The sequence below is a fragment of the Hemitrygon akajei genome, chromosome 1, assembly GCF_048418815.1.
Source record: "Hemitrygon akajei chromosome 1, sHemAka1.3, whole genome shotgun sequence".
NCBI classification, from domain to species: domain Eukaryota; kingdom Metazoa; phylum Chordata; class Chondrichthyes; order Myliobatiformes; family Dasyatidae; genus Hemitrygon; species Hemitrygon akajei.
In genome coordinates this window covers 111,461,765-111,476,547 of record NC_133124.1, presented here as the reverse complement: position 1 = coordinate 111,476,547, position 14,783 = coordinate 111,461,765, and the positions used below count along the sequence as shown (strand labels likewise).

The 14,783-nt window shown below is 38.6% G+C and overlaps 1 protein-coding gene across 1 annotated transcript in view; it reads left to right on the top strand.

Moving 5' to 3' along the window:
• LOC140729842 (eukaryotic translation initiation factor 3 subunit E-A) overlaps positions 1-14,783 on the top strand; it is a 163,342-nt gene that overhangs the window by 18,881 nt on the left and 129,678 nt on the right. The gene's annotated exons all lie outside the window — the stretch shown is intronic.

Sequence of the window (14,783 nt, the reverse complement as noted above, 5' to 3'; positions counted from 1 at the left end):
TATGGAAGTCAAATGGACGTGTTTTCAAACTAAGTTCCTAAACTTTGAAGAATGAACATGATGATCAGCTACCTGACTAATGATTAATCCTAAAAACCCTCTAAATAAGTAAATAAAATAAAATAAATATTCTGGAGTTGGATATGGTTAATTTTATTAAAAATGCACTGTATCGTAAGGATAGGCTGGTAGGCAGAGGGGGTGGGGTTGCTCTGTTAGTGAAAAATGAAATCAAATCCTAGAAAGAGATGACATGAGATTGGAAAATGTAGAATCCTTGTGGGTAGAGTGAAGAAACTGCAAGAATAAAAACAGACACCAGTGAGAGTTATATACAGGCTTCTGAACAGTAGCTAGGATGTGGGATAGAAATTGCAATGGAAGACAGAAAAGCATATAAAAAGGGTAATGTTATACTCATAGGGGATTTCAATATGCAAGTAGGTTGGGAAAATCAGATTGGTTTTGAAACCAAAAGAAGAAATTTGTAGAAGGCTTTTGAGATGTGTTTTTTAAGAGCAGCTTGTGTTTGAGCTCACTAGGGGTTCTGTAATGAACTGGATTTGATTAGGAAGCTTGAGGTTAATGAACCCTTAGGAGGTAGTGATCACAATGATAGAATTCACCCTGTAGTTTGAGAGGGAGAAGATAAAGTCAGAGTTATCAGTATTATAGTAGAGTAAAGGGAATTATAGAGCGAGAGAGGAGTGGTCAAAGTTGATTGGAAGGGGACACTAGCAAGGATGATGGCAGGACAGTAATGACTGTAGTTTCTTAGGACAATTTGGATGGCACAGGATAGATGCATCCCAAAGATGATGAAGAACCCTAAAGGGAGGATGAGGCAACCACAGCTAACAAAGGAAGTCAAAGACAGCATTAAATGAAAAGTAAGGGCATATAATATAGCAAAAATTATACTGGACAACAAATTTTTTTGGAACTGTTGCTTCCTCGAAGTTTTATTTGGTTTATGATTGCTTGAAACTGAACATGTAATTTCAGACTACTTATTATTTGGAGAAACAAGTAATTAACTTTTATTGAAAATAATGAATTTAATTCCATAATGGTGCTGATGCTTTGCAATAGTTCAACTAAGCTAAAAATATATTGTTGATGATTTTCATTTGTGCTCAGTGTCTGAGGTTTCTTGCTTAAGTGTCCAATAATAATCAGCCAACACTGATGGATTCCAGTTGCCCTGATACTGTTTCTCCATGATCACAGTGTCCTGGTGAAACCTTTCATCATGTTTGTCACTGACAGCGCCAAGATTTGCAGGAAAGAAGTCTAAATGAGAATCCAGAAAATGAATGTTTAGTGACATGTTGCACTTCATGGTTTTGTATGCTTGAAGCATGTCATCAACCAGCTGCAGGTTGTTTGCTCTGTAGTTGCCAAGAAAATGTTCAGCAACATCCTTGAATGCCTTCTGTGTGATTTTCTTCCGTCCCACTGGAAATCCTTCGAATTGCCTGTCGTTGATGACCTGTTTGATTTGTGGACCGATAAAAATGCCTCTCTTAATCCTGGGCATCAGTTATTCTGGGAAACATCTGTCTCAAATATCGAAATCCTTCGGACATTTATAGCCTTTCTAAAACCTGTCTTGCCGTGCAGCATCTGCCCTGCTTAAGCATGCCTCGGCATGTCTGGACAAGATAGAAAACGTTTCTGTTTACATTGTGGGCAACATTTTAATTGATGAAATATGAATTGAAATAGCGAATTTAGGTGATTTCAAAAAAATGGTGCCTGACGGGGAAATTTCATGGTGATTTTTCATGATCAGCTGCTCAAAATCCACAAGATACACCCAAAAGTATTCATGAAGCAAAATCTTTTTCATGCAGTGTTAGTGGTAAGTTAGAGGATTGGGAAGCTTTTAAAAACCAACAGAAAGCAAATAAAAAGTCATAAGGAGAGAAAAGATGAAATATGAGGGCAAGCTAGCCAATAATATCAAAGAGAATACCAAATGTTTTTTTCACATATATAAAGGGTAAAAGAGAAGCGATAGTGGATATTGGACTGCTGGATAATGATGCTGGAGAGTTAGTAATAGGGGACAGAGTATTGGTGGATGAACTTAAGAGTTTTGCACCAGTGTGGAAGATAGAAATGCAACAGTGTCAGGATGGAAGTGAGTGTAGTTACTAAGGAGAAGGTGCTTTGGAAGCTGAAAGGTTTGAAGGCAGATCGGTCACCTGAACCAGATGAACTACACCCCAAAGTTCTAAAAGAGGTGACTGAAGAGATTGTGGAGACATTAATAATAATCTTTCAAGAATCATTAGATTCTGAAATTGTTCTGGAGGACTGGAAATTGCAAATGTCACCCCACTGTTTAAGAAGGGTGGGAGGCAGAAGAAAGGAAATTATAAATCAATTAGCCTAACTTCAGTGGTTAGAAAGATTTTGTAGTCCATTACTAAAGATGAGGTTTCAGAGTAAATGGAGGCACTTGATAAAATAGGCCAAAGTCAGTGTAGGAGCCATGTATCTCCTTACAGGTGTCCCCCACTTTACAAATGTTCGCTTTACGCCACTTCACTTTTACAAAAGACCTCCATTAGTAACCTGTTTTTGCATTACAGAGGATTTTCACTTTTGCAAAAACTATAAATTAATGGTTCTTCACTTTACACCATTTTGGCTTAAGAAAGGTTTCATAGGAATGCTCTACCTTTGTAAAGGGGGGCACAGCTGTATTGTCTTTCTGTATTGTATTTGTGTTGCACATCCTCACTCTGGGTTATGGTAGTTTGTCATGTGGATTTGGGTGGTGGTAGAAATATAAATGTAGTCTCCTGTATTTGGCAGTATAGGAAAGGGTGAGTGAAGAGTGCATTCTTTTTGTTGACTGCTCATCTTTGTTTGAATTTGATCCAATTACGTTGTCTCATTTTCATTTTACATGAATTACGAAGGAGTCAAATGATTTTGTTAGTTTATAATAAAGGATTAAACATACTTTTTTGACTTGGAATTCAGTTAATTGGAAGCACGTCATACAATGCGATACTCCCTCACTTCGCCTCTTTTAGTTTGTTTTCAAGTAGTTGCTACAGTCAGCATGGTTTCCTTTAGGGGAAAACTTGCATGATGAATCTGTTGGAATTTTTTTGAGGAAATAACATACAGGATAGACAAAGGGACAGTCAGTGAATGTTGTGTACTTGGATTATCAGATGACCTTTGACAACAAGAGCCCAGAGTATTACAGGAAAGATACTAACTAGCATGGATAGAAGATTGGCTGGCTGGCAGGAGGCAAAAACTGGGAATAAAGGGGGCCTTTTCTGGTTGTCTGGTGATGGCTAGTGGTGTTCCACATGGCCACAGGGGTTGGTATGGGGACATGTCTTTTCATGTTATATGTCAGTGATTTGGATGGTGGAATTTATGGCTTTGTGGCCAACTTTCCAATGATATGAAGATAGGTGGAAGGGCAGGTAGTGTTGAGGAAGCAGGGAGTCTGCAGAAGGACTTGGATGGATTGGGAAAATTGGCAAAGAAATGCCAGATGGAGTATGGTGTAGGGAAGTGTATGGTTATGCACTTTGGAGGCCAAGGCATTGAGTATATTTAAAGCGGAGGTTGATAGTTCTTGATTAGTCAGGGCATCAAAGGTTATGAGGAGAAGGCAGGACAATGGGATTGAGAGGGATAATGGGTCAGCCATGATGGAATGGCCGAGCAAACTCAATGGACCATATGGCCTATTTCTGCTCCTATGTCTTATGGCCTGAAAGAATAATTAAGTTTATTGCTGTTTCACAAAAGGTTTGTATGGAATATTGTGATCTACATTAAACATTGTATTAACCCTGTATTTTATACCATGATCTAAAATATGCAGATTTTATCACCTACTTTCTAATGGTTTGATTGGTTTTGCTCATCTTGGTGTGAATGGAGATTGTGAGCTGCTCATGAGTGTTTTGTTGTTTGGGGTTGTCACACTTGGTTTGTTTTTGTATGTTGATGGCCTGGTCGAGTGGACAAATTACCTTCAACTGCACAAGTTAAGGCTAATGAAAACACATTGGACTAAGCTCCCAGGCACACTAATGTCATGTCATCCATTTAGCTTTATTGAACTTGTAATGAAAAGAGAATTAGAGTTGCAATTTCCTCACCTATAACTTGATGCCTCTGTAATCGAAGTCTTGCAGTTCATAATTTATCTAAACGATATTTATAAACAACAATGACAACCTGTGTTAGATGTGAACATAGCACGTTTCATTCTGAGCAATATTCTATATAAAGTTAGTTTACTTTAGTCCATTTAAAGTGCAGAGAAGACAGAACTTGCTTTTCCCAGTAAAAGCAGGAAAGTTCCTTCTGAAAAAATGTCACGAGTGGAAGATGATCACATATAATTTGCATGCATAAGTCAGTCTTAATCATTTAATAGTAATATAGTCACCAGTCTTGCATAAGAGTAGAATTATTGGATGATCTTCACTCTCCAGTTAGCTTTGGCATTGTAATTATAAATGGCCTCCTGTAAGTTTTACAATTTATTAAGTTATGCAATTTATCTTCAGTTTATCATTCTGGCAGTGTTATGTTCATTTTCTCTTCCCCACTTTACAAATTTTTGTACCAATTAGGTTGTCGGGCTAATACCTGCTGAGTTTCTGGGTGCGCTAACATTTATTTATTTGAGTTTCATAATGTTAACTTTTCTCTTCCGTGAGCTTGAGAAATTGAAATCTGGATATGTATCACTTCCTTAAATAGAAAAATCAAAACTATTCACAATATTGTAAACGTGGTCTTGCTCTAATCCTGTACAATTGCAGGATTTACTGCATTTGTACTCATTCATTGAATTAAGGGTTAGCAGTCTCTCAATCTTTCCTATTGTTTGTTGCACTGCTGTGTGCTTTCTGTGTTTCATATATATGTACAGTATTCCCAAATCCTTGTGTTGTAGCTTTCTGCAGTTCTTCACAATTTGATTAATATTCTGTTCTTCCTTCCAAAATAAACAACCTCATTTTTTCACATTATACCTATTTCCTAATTTTGTTTTCCAATTACTTACCCATCAGTACATGTCTGTAAATTGCATGCATCTTGCATTCCCACTATTTTGGTGTCGTCCACAAATCTGGCCAGCATATATTTATTTCCTTCCTTTAAGTCACTAATGCACATTGCTCATCATTGCAATCCCTGCATTTGTTGTCACTGTGAAAGTCCCATTAGGGTAGGTTTCGGCAATACAAATGGTGTCTTGTTCTAATGTGGTTGGAAATGATCAGTAACTGCATGACCAGTTGCATCAGGGCTGAATACTTCTGGGGTTAGAGTTGATGAGAAGATTGATTTGCAGATCATGGTGATCATTCTTCATTCCATTGAGTAAGGGGCAATCAAAGGGCTTTGAAAGTATTTCAACATCTTAAAGGGAACTCAGTTTGTGTGTGTGATTTGAAAAAGTATTGGTAGTATAAAACAATCATTTGTTCATGAGTAAGGTTGTTTAAGTATTTGCTTGGTGGTGGGGAGAAGAGATGTTACTGAAGATTGGTAATTGGCAAGTGGAGTAGCGTGAAATATGCCTGAGGTTAGGGACATTGGCATGCTGCTGGATGTTCACTATCTTACTGTGCGCTGCATAGCTCTGTATGGGGAGGGGACATGGTATTTTGCAATTAAGTAAAACAATGCGAGCGAACCTACAAGTTTGTCAAGTAAATTATTCAATGCTTTGGTTTTTACAACATGTTTTCAGGAATTGTGATTCATAAGCTGACTGAACAAAACTGGATGATTTTCAATTTGACAGGCTTACTGTTTAAGGTATTAGCTATTATTGCTGGCATTATGCAAATAGAAAGCACTTTAGACACTCTGACTATAAAATGTCAAAATGTTTCTCCCAATTCCTTGAAGTGACAACCACAGATCTACAGCTGCAGTACTGTATTACCAACAACTGAAATTCAATCCCCCTAAGCTTCATGATATCTGAGGACAAGCTGTGATAATCATTCCCTTCTTGTTCATCTTGCCATAAAAGATTTGTAAAGGGAAAAATTCTAATATAACTGACAAAACATAAATGAGGTTTTTCCTTTGTTCTGACTGTAAATGCAGTTCCTGGAATGGAAATGGGAAAACGTTTCAGTAACTTTGGAAAGGGATTTAAGATATAAACTTAAAAAGGAAAAAATTTCATGGAGCTGGGAGAGTAAGACTGATGCAGAAGGGCCTCTTCCAGTTCTCTTCAGTTAGTTTCCATGATAACCATGAATAAATAAATGAGCTGTCTAATTGTGATTATTTCAGGGAGGTTTGTTGTAATTTTTTATTCTGTTCACCAGAATAATTTTGTTAAGTGAGTTGGGCAGAAACTTTATCTTTTTTTTTACAGGCTGTTAGAATCTGGGAGTGTATAGAGTAAATTCCTTAAATTTTAGTGTGTATACACTTAAGCAGCATCTATATTTATTTAAGTTTATTTTATGTGATGTATATAAAATCTAGTTTACTTAATTGCTGTGATTCAGTGAATAATATACTTAAATCAGGAGGTTACTGGTTTAACATCCAACATAGAGATTCTGAGCGCACAAATCTAGATTGACTCTCCAGAACAATACTAAGAGAATACTGCATTATTAGAATTGCCTCTTTTTTTTACAGAAAAAGGTTAAACGGAGGCCCATGGGCTCTCTTGATGGATGTATCACTACTTTGAAGAACAGGGGGAAAATTCCTAGGCCTCCTGGCCAATGTTTTTGCCTTGGTCAACATATTAAGCAGATTGATTGATATCAACTAGTTGTTTAAGGAGTTTGATCTGTACAAGTTGAGAACCAAGTTTTCTGTTTTACAATAAAGGCTTCAGTTGAAAAGTACTTACTTGGCTGAGATGTTCTGAGGTTGTGAAAGATATTGCAGAATTAAGTACACGATTTTTATTTCCAAATTTAAAAGTGGTGCTTTTTGTTAAAATATTTTTATTAATTTTCATCAGTAACCTACAAAATCTTGTTCAGTAAGATCCCTGATGTTTCCAATTATGAGCATTAATAATTTTTACTTGTGAATGACTGGTATAAACAAAATGGATCAATAATTTTTGAAATTGAATTCAAAGTAGATGTATTAGCCTATATTTTTATTGAATTCATGGCTCCAAGAGATACCACCAGCTTGTATTTTAGGGGATCAAATGAGAGGCTTTGGTAGTATATAAGCAGATCAAAGGTGGAGCGCAGACTGGACCTTGCCGTTGGTAGATCTGACAAATCCACATCAGACATGGGCAGTGGGAGGATTAGAAAGTTTTCTGTTTGATTAACCACAACTGGAGCAAAAGCATAACTTGAAATGAAGGGCACAAGATCCACAAATCTTATTCATGTGTAACTGAAGGTAGCCCTGAGTGATAAAGTCTGCGAAGTCTTCTATGTCTAGAGGAATTGGATACTTTCCTGTTGTCCCAGCTACTTGTTAGTGGAGGTTATACTAAGTTACCTTAGTGGAATTTGTTCAAAATTTAAAGTAAATTTGTAATCAAATTACGTCTGTGTTCACCATATATAACCCTGAGATTCGTTTTCTGGCGGGCATACTCAGTAAATCCAAGAAACATGATAGAATAAAGGAAACAACCAATGTGCAAAAGATGACAACTGTGTAAATACAAAAGAAAAAAGAGGAAATAATAAATAAGAAATAAATATTGAACATAAGATTGAGTCCTTGAAAGTGAATCCATAGGCTGTGATAGGGCAAACGTGAAACCCTGCTGACGGCTGCTGTTTCAGGAACCAAGTTGAGGCTTGGTGCTTGGATAGTAGCCCTACAGTAATTAAGGTGTGGATTATGGGTGGTGGGGTGGAAGGGGACTGGTGTTGAGCAGTCTGAGGGTGGGTGATGTGGCTCTTGATGCTAAGCTCTGGGAGTGAGGCCTGCATTTTAGCTAGTACACTGTATGTGGGCCATTGGGAGGTGGGAGGTTTGACTGTGAAGGAAGCTGATATCTCCTAGTCTCTTTGTTTGGCTGCGCAACTCTCCTCAACCCTGGGAGTTGATGGGCTCAGTGGCTATCATTAAGCTTATTGACATGAAAAAATCTTTAGGCTAAGAGAGCAGTGCTGCCAAACAGCAGGGCAAACATCCGCTTCCATTGTATCTATCTAAAAGGAGCTGATGACACCATTACAGGATCCAGGTGGTGAGGGTGCTTTAATTCCCAGCAATGGTCGCGCGCACTTTGCTGGTCAGGGTGCCCCCTGAACCTCGTATCTTGGCACCAAGTATCCACTCTGTTTGCCCAGCTTCCTTAGCGTCAGGCTTCATGTATTGTCTTGGTAGTCTGCACTGTGCTGAGGTCACGTGTGGATGACATCACCTTTTTTTATCAGTGTGGAGTATCTGCAGAGGACAGGCTTTGCAAGGTAGTGCATAGGCTGAATGATTTGTGTAGGTGTGTGGCAGGAGAATCAGCAGGGTGATAATGGACATGTGTGAGAGTGTGGGTTGCTGAGAAACGAGTGACGGAATTGCTCTAAGAGCTGGCACAGACTCAATGGGGCAAAGGCGCCTTCCCAGTTGTAAGAAAATATGAAACAGAAGAAATGGTTATACCTTCTGACAGCCTGCAGTTGAACATTTTTTTAAAGGTGTATGATCACATACTAGCTCTGTTAACTTAAGTAAATGAAGATATAAATATTAACATTTGTAAAAAGATTATTTTTCATTGGGATTGCTATCATCTGATAACTAGATAATTTTCTTACTGAAGATTCTGGGAATTGTGACCAGTGTTTGACAGCAAAATTTGTTTGCAATCATTCTACAGCCCTTTAGGATTGCTGGAAAATCAAAAGCAATCTAAGCATCTGATGTAACCAAAATCTCACATTGATTTTAAAAGATTCATTGCTTTACAATTAAATTAACATAATACACATGTGGAACAGACAACTCAGTGGGATGGAGCCCGAGCTTGTCAAGCTTAGATTAAACAAGCCTCCTCTCAGCAGACAAACCTTTAAATACTTTAGAATTATGTACCAACAATTAGAACAATTTAAGGCCCACATTGCTCAAATGCTCATACATTTTTTTTTCTGGCTTGAAGTTGATTTCTTTTTATTTTCATTATCACCAAATATGTGTATAAGATGATGATAGGCATTGATTGTGTGGATAGTCAGAGGCTTTTTCCCAGGGCTGAAATGGCTAACATGAGAGGTCACAGTTTTAAGGTGCTTGGGAGTAGGTACAGAAGAGATGTCAAGGGTAAGTTTTTTTACACAGAGAGTGGTGAGTGCATGGAATGGGCTGCCAGTGATGGTGGTGGAGGCAGATACAATAGGGTCTTTTAAGAGACTCCTGGATAGGTACATGGAGCTTAGAAAAATAGAGGGCTATGGGTAACCCTAGGTAATTTCTAAAGTAAGTACATGTTCGGCACAGCATTGTGGGCTGAAGGGCCTGTATTGTGCTGTAGGTTTTCTGTGTTTCTAAATAATGGTGCCTTGACCTTTAATGGAAACACGTAGCTCTCGTGTTTCAGAGAATCCCAGTCAAGCCAGAGGGAGATACATCAGGTGGACCTGATATGGTATGTGAGCTCTGCGTTCTTTGTCTCTCCAGGAATGTTTTCCAGTGGTGTCTAGGATCTCTGAAACATGTTAGTGAGCCATATGGTTTTTAGGACACTGGTAGTTTCTTGTTCTGTAATTACTTACTTCATCTTTTTAATTTCAGAATTATTTAATCAAGTAAATTTAATTATGCAGCTTTGTGGGATTGGAACATGTGTCTTTAGATCATTAGCCCAGGGCTTTAGACTACTAGATTGCAGCTGGTCCTATATTGATTTGTAGCATGGGGTGCTTGAGATTGGGTCTCATGAGAGCGTAGCTGTTTTGGTGTGCATATGGATACGAAATCGACCTACTGTAACAGAATAGAGGAAGGAATGCAAAACTGAACCTTTGCATTGTCTGCATCTTACAAAAAAATAGGTCTGATTCTTGGGTTGAAGTTAAGGCATGCTGTTCTCAGGCATTTAGTATAAGTGAAATTGGTTTTGAACAGTTAATGAGTTTGACACTGAATAAGTAGAGTTTAACATATCCTGTTAGAACAGCATGATTTATGCCTGCAGCTTCAGTTTGTGACTCCACCTTGACTGATAGTAAGCTCCCTCGCGCGGCCTGATTTGGCAGCTCCTCCAGGCTGATCCCCTGCTGATGTGCTGAGCGCTCACTTCAGCCTTTAAAGAACGGTGTGCTGGAGCATGCAACTCTTTAAAGGAAAACTTAATAGTGAGCCTCTTTGTTGATTTGTTTTCAAATCAAACATGTAAGATTCCAGATGTACCATGAAACTTCCTGCAGGTTATTTGGTTCATTAGATATTACTTCCAAAAACACGGAATAATGACATTACAAGCTGTTCACCAACATTTTCCAGTTCTGCATCAGAGAAGTATTCTTCACTTGTGTCTTTGGTTCGAAATCTGAATTTAGTGCTTCCTGTAAGAGCCATATAGGACTCAAAATTGAAGGCTTGAAAGAGTTAGCTGCAGCTTCCTTTACAACCTCTGCTGCTAGTTCTGGATTTACTTAGTCAAGTCTTTGAAGAGTAAAATGTTCCTGACAGTGACAGTTTTGTGACTTGGCCAAATTCCCTGGAGAAGATTAGAGGCTGTGGTCTGATAAGTGAGAATATTCTATCTTGCTTTGCAAGTCCACAGATACCCATTAGGTGTAGATTGCAGGTGTAGCAATGTTCTTCATTACACAAAGCTTTGAAATGAAAGGGGCAAGTTTTGTTAATGTGAAAGGTTGGTCCACTTCATATGGTCATGGTAGCTTTTAAATTAAGGTTTTACTTGTAGAGTCTTTGACCATGTGGGTTTCATCTGGGTGCTCTGATTTCCTTCCACATCTCAATCACCTGCTTGTAGGTTAATTAGGCACTGGGAATTACTCCTAGTGAAGCAGGGTGGCAGGAGAAATGGTACGGAAAGTGGCAGTATTGTTTGTGAAAGAGAATTGTTCACAAGGATTTGGACTGGTAGTTGTTCTTGTTCTGCCTCCTCTATATATCATATCTATATATCTCTATATATTATAAATTGTCCAGAATGGATACAGGTTTCGCCCACTATCCGAAGGTAGAGTGTCCCTACGAAACTGTAAGCCGAAATATCGTAAAGCGAAGAAGCAATTACCATAAATTTATATGGGAAAAATTTTTGAGCATTCGCAGACCCAAAAAAAATAACCTACCAAATAACACATAAAACCTAAAATAACAGGAACATACAGTAAAAGCAGGAATGATATGATAAATATACAGCCTATATAAAGTAGAAATATTGTATGTACGGTGTAGTTTCACTTATCAAAATTGGGAAGGCAGCGAGCCAAAATCGAAGTGGAGAAAAAAATTTGGCATGTACATGCCTACGCGCACAACTGCCCGCACAAGGCTTCACGTCATGGTAGTCTTTCTCAGGGTAACACACACATAAAGCAGGCATCTTTTTTTTGTAAAAGTGAAAATCCTCTTTGGTTAGTGAAAACAGGTACTAATGTAGGTCTTTCGTAACAGCGAGCTGTCGTAAAGCAAACGTTCGAAAAATGGGGGCCACCTGTATTGATGATCATTTCAAAATTTTATCTCTGTGTAGTGATAAACCTGCTTTAGTAAAAATCCTGCAGGACAGAGCCTCAATTTTGTGGCTGACTGTCCCTCATTTGCATTACTTTTTGAACTGCCTTTTTGCATCTTTTAGACATTGGTGTTAATAACCTCACTGGCTGTTCATAGCCAGGTCTGCTGTAAGCCGTCTGTTGTTAATGCTTCATTTTGCAGTGTACTGTTGCATGTTTTTAACTGGTGTGCATTAGTTTGCATTAGCTAAATTCAATTTGCAACTTGCCTCTAAAGTTACCATATAAATTGAAATCTATCTCTTTTTTAAAGCTATTTTTAGTATAGCTCTTGATCTTTCTTATGTTGTCAGTAAATTTGACAGACAGAATGCTTACTTTGAATGTACAGGTTATTTACATAGGTGAGAGAATGGTGGTGATTACCGTAGATTCCGGACTACAGAGCGCACCTGATTTTAAGCCGCTGGCTCTAATTTTAGAAATAAAATCATTTTTTTAAATGTAAAGGCCGCATCGGATTTTAGGCCGCACCGGATTTTCGGCCGCAGGTGTCCCACGTTGTAATATGAGATATTTACACAGAAAGATATTACACGTGAGGATTTTTTTAACTTTTAATTAAATCCATATGGTAACAAAAACAAATACATATTGCAAATGCTTTTTTTCGAACCGTGCCCGTACGCGGCTACTTTTAAATATACGTTGCGTATACTTCTTTACTGAACAACATTCCAATATCTCCTAACGACTGGTAAAAAATATATATACTGCAGCCTACCAGGAAAAGTTATTGATACCTTTAACTTAAAAGCAGAGTTCGCTCAGATCCAAAGCCGCTCGCGTAATGCGCTCCCCCCCTCCTTTCCGTTTCATCGCAAACGGCATTTAAAAGCAGAGTTCGCTCAGATCCAAAGCCGCTCGCGTAATGCGCTCCCCCCTCCTTTCCGTTTCATCGCAAACGGCATTTAAAAGCAGAGTTCGCTCAGATCCAAAGCCGCTCGCGTAATGCGCTCCCCCCCTCCTTTCCGTTTCATCGCAAACGGCATTTTCCCACAAGACACCGCGAAACCGGGTGTGTCGTCATAGCATCCCGCGATGTAGTACAGAAAACAAATATAGTTTAAACTAAGTAGGGTAGGTAGCACAATGCTTCGAGTGTTTTCCATGTTGATGAGGGTGAGTACAAATGACTGATTTACAATAATTTAATTGTGAAAGTGCGCTTGATTTATCGTACAATTTCATTGGACCTCTGTGAACTACTCATCAATTTTATTGGTCTACTGTTACGAGGCAAAATGTTTACGAGGCGGCATGAAAAAAACCTTGCATTAGCCGCATCGGATTATTGGCCGCAAAGTTCAAAGCTGTTCAAAATGTGGGAAAAAAGTAGCGGCTTAAAATCCGGAATCTACGGTAGTTAGTTGATGAATTGCACTATTTCTGATCTTGCAGGTTTAGCATATGTTCTCTCTCCTATTTTAATTAGTTTACCGGGTTTACTACTTTACCTCCTGGGTTTTGATTTCAGTGCAAGCTTTTCATGTAACTAAAATGATATCTAGATAAACTGGCATCTTACTGGATGTGATACACAATTGTTACTACATTTTTTGAAATGAATATATTCCTGATATTCCTCTTAATAATTGTTTCACTGTTCAGATCATATGAGCTATGGTTGGATCTGATCTTAAATTTGTGCCCAAGACTCTTTTTATGTCCTCTTTATCGTTTCATGTTGCCATAATGTTATTTGTTGGCCTTAAGTTTTTTTCCCCCCAATTTCTCTGCTTCTGTTTTCTTTTAAGTATCTATAAGAAGAAGCTGGCCACCCTCAGTGATTTTTTTAAAATGTTCTTTTGCATGGTTTCTCTGGCAAATCCTGGTTTGCTGATTCTTATGAGCATCAAGTGGATCTTGAGCAGCTTTGTATTTTAGGAAATTACCTAAATTCTCTGGTTCCACCAAGAGAATGAAATGTTGATTTGCAACCTGGATTCTTATTTTCCTTCACAATTCAAAGTACATTTAATAACAAAGAACAACACACACAAAATGCTGATGGAGTATATAACCTTGAGACTTGTTTTATTGCAGGCGGTCACAAAACAATGAAACACAATGGAACCTATTTTAAAAAGATTGTCCAATACCCATTGTGTGGAAAAAAAGGAACAAATAGTGCAAACAACAAAAAAAGCAAACAAATAACACACAGAATATTAACCACACAGACTCTGAAAGTGAGTCCACAGACACGGAGTCGGTGCTTTGCTGAGGCGAGTGCCGATGGTTGCAGGCCACAGCTGCAGAGTCAGTTTAGCACTGAAGCACCTTGATCAAATCACACATATAGTAAAAAAAAGTGTAACATGGAACAGGAACTGCAGAATCCCTGAAAGTGAATCCATGGCTGTGGAGCCCAGTCTGTGCTGAGGTGAGTGAAGCCCGTCCAGAGACCCAATGGCTGCAGGGCAACAACTTCTCCCGATCTTGGCGGCATGGGACCAAAGATTCTTGGGTAGTAGCGAGTAGAGAGGGAGACCAGTTAGGCACAGGGAGACAGCTGTCAACATCTGTTTGTTTTCCGTTCTTGTCCTCTAATTTTAATCTTGCTCAGTACTTCAATCAGCACGGAGTAATGGAGCTGACCACGGATTCATGTTTTGCCAACAGGCATCGACTCCCCCCCCCCCCCCCCCATCAATGGCTTCCCTGGCCATATCTGCACTCACAACAGTCTTGTTTGCTGAATCTCCCAGGAGATTGCAAAAATGCCAGATCATTTAGTTGGCTCACAAGTACATGCTTAAAAGGGAACTTTCAGGCTGCAATTGATTGCAGTTCAGAAGAAGATGAGTAGTTTTGTGATCTGTGGCTGGAGACGTCTTGAACACAGGCCACAAGAAAATATTGGCTTCCTTAATAGAATTTACACTGTAGCTTATAAAAATATTCTATATTCTCTAATGCATGAGTGAGATAGTCCTCATTTCCCAAATGATTATATCAAGGGGTTCATCATGGCTGTGTGGTGCAGGCAGGAATTCAATGGCGTGGTGGTCTAACACAAATAGTGCATTGGTAGCCAAAAATACAAGT